Source organism: Chlorocebus sabaeus, chromosome 28 (assembly GCF_047675955.1).
Source record: "Chlorocebus sabaeus isolate Y175 chromosome 28, mChlSab1.0.hap1, whole genome shotgun sequence".
Lineage (NCBI taxonomy): Eukaryota > Metazoa > Chordata > Mammalia > Primates > Cercopithecidae > Chlorocebus > Chlorocebus sabaeus.
The window spans coordinates 15,660,181-15,668,107 of NC_132931.1; positions in this window are offsets into that span (position 1 = coordinate 15,660,181).

The window sequence follows — 7,927 nt, forward strand, 5'->3', positions numbered from 1 at the left end:
TCTCATGTCAAATTGTAATTCCCAGTGTTGAGGGAGGGACCTGATGGGAGGTGATTGGCTCATGGGTGCCGACTCCCCCTTGCTGTTCTCGTGATAGTGAATGAGCCCTAGTGGGATCTGGTTGTTGAAAAGCATGTAGCTCCTCCCCCTTCACTCTCTCTGTCTCTCCTGCTCTACCATAGCCAGACGTGCCTGCTTCCCCTTTGCCTTCTGCCATGATTGTCAGTTTCCTGAGGCCTCCCCAGCTATGCTTCCTGTACAGCCTGCAGAACTATGAGTCAATTAAACCTCTTTTCTTCATAAATTACCTAGTTTCCGGTAGTTTTTTATAGCAGTATGAAAACACACGAATGGACCCTTCTGGTTGAAGGAATGCAGCCATTCTGCTTGTTTGACTGTTTCCTTTCTCTTAACTTCTATTTCCTGGGAGGTGTTTATCCAAGTGCAATAGGAGGTATTGGTGACCGCACAGTCCCCTCCATGTTCTGCTAGTAAATAGCTGAAAGTTGATCAGTGATCTCCTGCATTTTCAGTCTGGCATGGAAAAGCCCCCGTGTAACTGGTAAAGGTATTAATGAGCACCAGGAGGTATCTAAATCCTCCAGGAGCCATAGGCATCACGTTGACGTCCATTTGCCAGTCTTCCCTGGCAAGATTCTTCTGAATTGTACTGCCTTGGCCAAAACAGGTATGGGAGGGGCTGGGCGCAGTGGCTCACACCTGTAATCCCAGCGTTTTGGGAGACCAGTTCGGGTGGATCATTAGAGGTCAGGGGTTTGAGACCATCCTGACCAACATGATGACATCCCATTTCTACTAAAAATACCAAAAGTTAGCTGGGTTTGGCAGTGGGTGCCTGTAATCCCAGCTACTCAGGAGTCTGAGGCAGGATAATAACTTGAACCTGGGAGGAGGAGGTGGAAGTGAGCCGAGATTGTGTCATTGCACTCCAGCCTGGGCAACAAGAGCGAAATTTCATCCCAAAAACATGAAAAAATAAGTCCGGGCGCAGTGGCTCACACCAGCATTTTTGGGACGCCAAGGTGGGTGGATCTCAAGGTCAGGAGTTCAAGACCAGCCTGGCCTAGATGGTGAAACCCTGTCTCTAATGAAAATACAAATATTAGCCAGGCATGGTGGCACGCACGTGTAATCTCAGCTACTCAGAAGTCTGATGCAGGAGAATTGCTAAAACTCGGGAGGGAGAGGTTGCAGTGAGCCGAGATCGCGCCACTGCGCTCTAGTCTGGGTGACAGAGCAAGACTCTGTCTCAAAAAAAAAAAAAAAAAAAAAAAAATTAAAAGAGAAGAAAAGAGGAAATTTCCCAGGGAAGTGCCTCGGCTTATTTCATAAAGAGGTACTGAAGGAAGCAGAGGCATGTGGAGGACTTCCCCACCCCGTGCAGCTATTTGGGGCATGGCGTCTGAAATTTATTATTTCAGAGTCATCCCTTTGATGACCTTGGAAATGGACTGATTACAGTCATATGCTTAGGCCTCTCCATGGCCCACATCAATGTCAGTATTTCTGTTTGTTGCATATTTGATTTCCTTGTTGTTGGCAGTTAGAAGGCCCCGTTTTCCAGATCGCACCATGGGCATGGACCACAGAGATTGCGTCTTGCGAGTCTGTAGAAACAGTCAAGGCCTTGTCCTCTCTTAGGCCCAGGGCTCAGGTTAATGCAGATTTTCCCGGCTGCCTGTGCTGAAGTCCCTGTGGGAGGCTCCTGGCTGGTTTCCTAGGAGTAGGTAGACAGCTACACGTCCTGCCCTTCATTGGCCTCTTTTCATGAAGTTCCTATCATCTACAAACCATGTCTTCCTTTTCTTCTTGAACCACATCTGTGTTATTGAAACTCTAGAATTCAGCCGGGTGTGGTGGCTATGCCTGTAATCCCAGCACTTTGGGAGGCCAAGGTGGGCAGATCACCTGAGGTCAGGAATTCAAGACCAGCCTGGCCAACATGGCAAAAATCACGTCTCTACTAAAAATATAAAAATTAGCCAGGCGTGATGGTAGACACCTGTAATCCCAGTTTCTGGGGAGGCTGAGGCAGAAGAATTGCTCGAACCCAGAAGGCAGAGGTTGCAGTGAGCTGAGATTGAGCCACTGAACTCCAGCCTGGGCGACAGCAAACTTCATATCAAAAAAAAAAAAAAAAAAAATCTGGATGTCTGCCTCTATTAACTGGGAGGGGTTAATATCAGAGCCTACAGCCCTTTGTGGAGTTTTCTGGAGCTATCTGGGGATACTCTGAGATATGAAGTCGGTGCTGAGGACCACGTGACACCTTTTGCCTTGGGGTCCCAGGACATCAAGTCCTGGAGAGGTTTTTTTTTTTTTGAGAGGAGTCTCCCTGTGTCGCCCAGGCTGGAGTGCAGTGGCGCAATCTTGGCTCACTGGAAGCTCCGCCTCCCGGGTTCACGCCATTCTCCTGCCTCAGCCTCCCGAGTAGCTGGGACTACAGGCGCCTGCCACCACGCCCGGCTAATTTTTTGTATTTTTTAGTAGAGACGGGGTTTCACCGTGTTAGCCAGGATGGTCTCAATCTCCTGACCTTGTGATCCGCCCATCTCGGCCTCCCAAAGTGCTGGGATTACAGGCATGAGACACCACGCCCGACCAAGTCCTGGAGGCACTTTCTCAGTCATTCTAGAAATGCTGACATGGTCTCATCAGTTGAACCTCCCCCTTAGCGTACTCCCGTTAAAAGGGGGTTTGTTCATTTCTTTCATTTCTCTCAACAACATATCCTAGCAGTGTTCTAAAGATTCCCTTGCTGTTCTGACATTGGGTCGACACTCGAGAAGGATCGCACTGCTTTTCTCTAGACTGGGGATGTCTCTCAACCTCCCAGAGCCGAAGACAGACATTGCTGTTTGCCCAGCCACCTGCAATCCAGGAAGAGAGGCCTCCACAGACACCAATTCTGATGGTGCCTGGGTCTTAGACTTCTAGCCTCCAGAACTGTGAGAAAATGAATTTCTGCTATTTAAGCCGCCTAGTCATGATATTTTGTTATGGTAGCCCAAGACCCCCCTCCCCAGCACCACCACAAGCACATGTGTTTCCTTTATAAATATAAATATAGACAGGAATTTGACCAGGCACATTGGCCCACGCTTGTAATCCCAGCACGTTGGGAGGCCTAGGCAGGTGGATCACATGAGGTCAGCAGTTCAAGACCAGCCTGGCCATAATAGTAAAACCCCATCTCTGCTAAAAATACAACAATTCGCCGGTCGTGGTGGTGGGTGCCTGTATTTCAACCTACTCGGGAGGCTGAGGCAGGAGAATCGCTTGACCCTGGGAGGTGGAGGTTGCAGTGAGCCGAGATCGAGCCACTGGCATCAGAGCAGCCTGGTCATCAGAGCGAGACTCCAACTCAAAACTAAACAAATAAAGAGGGATATTTATATATTTCTACTTATATTTACAATATTTATATATATAAGTTATATATAAATATGTCATATTTATATGTATAAAGCAATCTCTATATTTGATACGTTAATACATTAAATATCTATTTTACATACATTATCTATGTGGACATATAAAAAGGAATTTATATGTCTCTTTGCTGTTCAGACACTTCCCTGCTCTTCTTTTCCCAGTGGTTTCTGGCCTTTGTCTCTGATTCCTGGAGACAGCCTCTAAATCCTTGGAATTTCCTGGCTGATGGGCATGTCTGTTACTCATGGTGACCCCCCCGCAGGGTCACACCTGAGTTCACGCCAACCAGAGGACCTGTGGTTGATTCTGGTCACCCACACCAGAACGACCAATCATGTGATTTGAAGGTGGGGACTTTGAGCCACATGGTATCAGTCCGACGTCCCGAAAGGAACTGGGGAGGCTGGAGGATGACTCCACTGCCTGGCCAATGATTGAGTCAACCAGGCCGTTGTAATCAAACCCCTGGACGTGGAGGCCCAGGCAAACTTCCCTGGTCAGTGATACACATCAATGTGCTGAGAGGGTGATGCATCCTGAGGACGCAGAAATGTCATCTTTGGGATCCTCTCAGAGTTTCCACTATGTGTCTCTGCTTTTGTCCGGTCTTGACTTTTGTCAGTGTTCCTCTTATATGAAACTGTAATGAAAGTATCATGCTTGGTTGAGAACAGTGGCTCACGCCGGTAATCCCAGCACTTTGGGAGAACGAGGTGGGCAGATCACCTGAGGTCAGGAGTTCGAGACCAACCTGGCCAACATGGTGAAACCCCGTCTCTACTAAAAATACAAAATTTAGCCGGATGTGATGGCATACACCTGTAATCCCAGCTACTCGGGAGGCAGAGGCAAGAGAATCGCTTGAATCTGGGAGGCGGAGGGTGCAGTGAGCCAAGATCGCACCACTGCGCTCCAGCCTGGGTGACAGAGCGAGACTCCATCTCAAAAAAAAAAAAAAGAAAAAGAGAAAGTATCATGCTTTTCTGAGTTCTGCGAGTTGTTATAATTATCAAATCTGAGGCCACTGTGGGAATCTCCAAATTTGTAGCCAGTTGGTGAGAAGTACATGTGGTCTGAGGACACCCAAGCTTGCAGCTTGCGTCTAAAGCAAGGGCAGCCTAGTGGGGGCTTATGGCCTTAACCTGTGGCCTTCGATGTGACATCAGGGAGTTGACATCAGAATTGCGTCACACAGGCCAGGTGCAGTGGCTCATGCTTGTCATCCCAGCACTTTGGGAGGCAAGGTAAGAGGATCGCTTGAGCTTGAGTCTGAGGCCGCAGTGAGCTATGACTGCACCACTGCACCCCAGTCTGGATGACAGGACAAGACCCCGACTCCAAAAATAGAAAAGAAACATCACAAAGAATTGCATGGCAGACTGCCTGTCTTTAACAGCTTTAACTGTTGCAGGAACTGCTTTTTGTTTTGTTTTGTTTTGTTTTGTTTTCGTGGGGTGAGACGGAGTCTTGCTCTGTTGCCCAGGCTGGAGTGCAGTGGTGCAATCTCTGCTCACTACAACCTCCACTTCCCGGGTTCAAGTGGTTCTGCCGCCTTAGCCTCCCAAATAGCTGGGATTACAGGTGTGCACCACCACGCCTGGCTAATTTTTGTATTTTTACTAGAGACAGGGTTTCGCCAGTTAGCCAGGCTGGTCTCGAACTCCTGCTGGGATCACAGGCGTGAGCCACCCCATCCTGCCACCTTTAGAGTTTTCTTACCGCCTGGTTTTCCTCTCTCAATATCTTTCCCTCATTTCCTGCTTTAAAACTCTAGCTTGGGGTCTGGACGCAGTAGCTCATGCCTGTAATCCCAGCACTTGCCTGAGACGGGCGAATCACTTGAGGTCAGGAGTTGGAGACCAGCCTGGCCAACATGCTGAAACCCCGTCTCTACTATTTTTACAAAAGTTAGTCGGATGTACGGTTGGGTGCCTGTAGTCCCAGCTACTTGGGAGGCTGAGGCAGGAGAATTCGCTTGAATCCAGAGGTGAAAGTTGCAAGGAGCCGAGGTTGTGCCACTGCACTCCAGCCTGGAGTGAGCACGGCACCCAGCCTTGTTTTTTTCTACAAAAAAAAAAAAAAAAAAAAATGCAGGATTATCTTCCAGAGCTAATTAATATGTTCAAATAACCACAATCCCATTAAGGAAAAATGTCACTCGACAGTAAATAATCAATGCAGACCAATATGATCACACTTGCTGTGAAGGTGAGAAAAGTTCATCTTTATTACGTTTCCCCAAGAGACGCACTGCACGGTTCTCTTGAAAACGCACGGCTCATGTCCTCCTTTAGAACACACATCCTCTTTAAAGTAACATACAAACATGCCAATACAAGGTAAAAAATTACATCTGAATTCTCACATTTCAAACGTACACTAAATATCAAATAAAAATTTACTTCTACAAGAATTTAGGGGAACTATCATGTAGCTATAAGTGTAATACATATATTAAGTATCATAGATAAAAAGAATGCTCCATTCAGCAGCACAAGTAATAATAGATACAAAGACTTAAAGATAAAAGATTTAGCATAAAAAGAATTCTCTCTTAAAAAGGAAAACAAAATTGTATTTATGTATATATAGCAGCTATAACACCCATCTCACAACTTTATAGGAACAATGTCTATTCAAAAATACCAGTATTTTCAAAATATTTTAAACAAATATAGTAATAATTCTATGCCCATCTTTATCAAAATAAACCAATAAAATATATAGTCTATATTAGACATGTTAATATATATATCTAAGACATGTTAAAAATCACAACTGAATTCTGACAATTCAGTCACAAGTCTAAACAGCAAATAAAAAATTCTGTTATGAGAACTTAGGGGAACTACCAATAGCTATAAATAGAAGAGATTATTATGTAAGTATCATAGATAAAAAGTGTACTTGCCCCAGAAGTACATGTAATAATACAGAAAACAATTTAAAGATAATAAACGATTTAGGATAAAAAGGATTCTCTCTTAAAATGAAAATAAAGTTATCTTTTTGTATATATAACAGCTATAACTCATCAAAAAATCTACAGGAACTGCATGTTTTCAAAAGTACAACAATTTCCAAACTATTTGAAGTAAACCTATTAATAATTCAATGGCCCACATTTTCCAAACAAACCAATAAAATGCATAGTGTGCATGAAGCTATCTGTTACGGTCTATGGCACTCATATTTCACAAAGAATTCCGTGCCAATCTGAGTGTCTGCCGTGTGCCTTCAAATGCTCCAGGACTGCGGCAGCCAAGTCCGTAGGAAACAGGACCTCCAGGTTCGGCCCCAGGGAGATTGGAATTCAGCAATATCAAAAGGGAGGTGGTGCCGCAGGAAGGGGTGGAACCAGAAACACCCCTGGTTTCTCACTGTTCTCTATGGATTCCTAGAAGTAGCCCCCCCATCCCCCCCGCCCCCCCCCCCAGTCCTAAGAGGACAACGTGATCACTGTATTCAGCTCCTTCTAGAACAGTCCAGGTTCTTCTAGATGATCTGCACAAATGGCTGCTGTCCTCCTTCGTGGTGTCTCCCATTAGCATTGGAATAAAGTTCTTGCTGAAAATCCGCATCTCCCTGGGCCCGGTGTTCTGGAAGTGAGAGAGAGGATGTCACACTTCAGGGAGGCAGCTCTCTAGACAGGAAGGTTATTCATGTCCCACGTCAAGGCTAACTAGAGTTCAGAGCAATTGAGAAATGCAATTTTATCTCCTACCTTTCATTCTATACCCTGCTTCTGAACCATTGTGTTCAACTGTGATACTTACACTTTGGTGACCCTGACTCCAAAACTCACTCAGTACACCCAAGGTCAGCCCCAGTGATCTTCATAGCAAGGACTTTGGGTGGGTCTGCCCAGGGAGTAGGGCATCCTCAGAGAATGTGGCTTTGGACCTCATCACAGCTGGGGCTTTTGTGTCACTTCAGAGCTAAACTTGTAACCATGCTAGATCCGTTTCTAATGTGACAGCATCACGAACCACGAGTCCAGAAGCCTAATCCATCATCCTACCTCCTCATGATGAAGTCTCATGCTCTGCTCAACGTGGTCAGCTGCACAAGATGTAAACCAAAACTCCACTGAACCCTCAACCCAAATCGGTAACTCAAGTGCATCAATCATCATGAAGCTCCCCAAACTCAGTATTTGTGATTATTTTTGAGTCAGGGTCTCACTCTGTCGCCCAGGCTGGAGTGCTGTGGCAGGATCAGGGCTCCCTGCAGCCCCAACCTCCCAGGCTCCAGTGATCCTCCTGCCTCAGCCTCCTGAGTAATTGGGAGTAGAGATGCCTCCCACATCGCGTAGCTAATTTTTGTTATTTTTGTGGAGAGGGGATCTCGCCACGTTGCCCAGGCTTGAAGCTGGATCAAGCAATTGGGTTCCTCAGATTTCTGAAATAGACCCCAGTAGTCTTCCTTTGCCCCAGAGGAAGCAGATGTACCTTCTCTCAGGCCGATGACT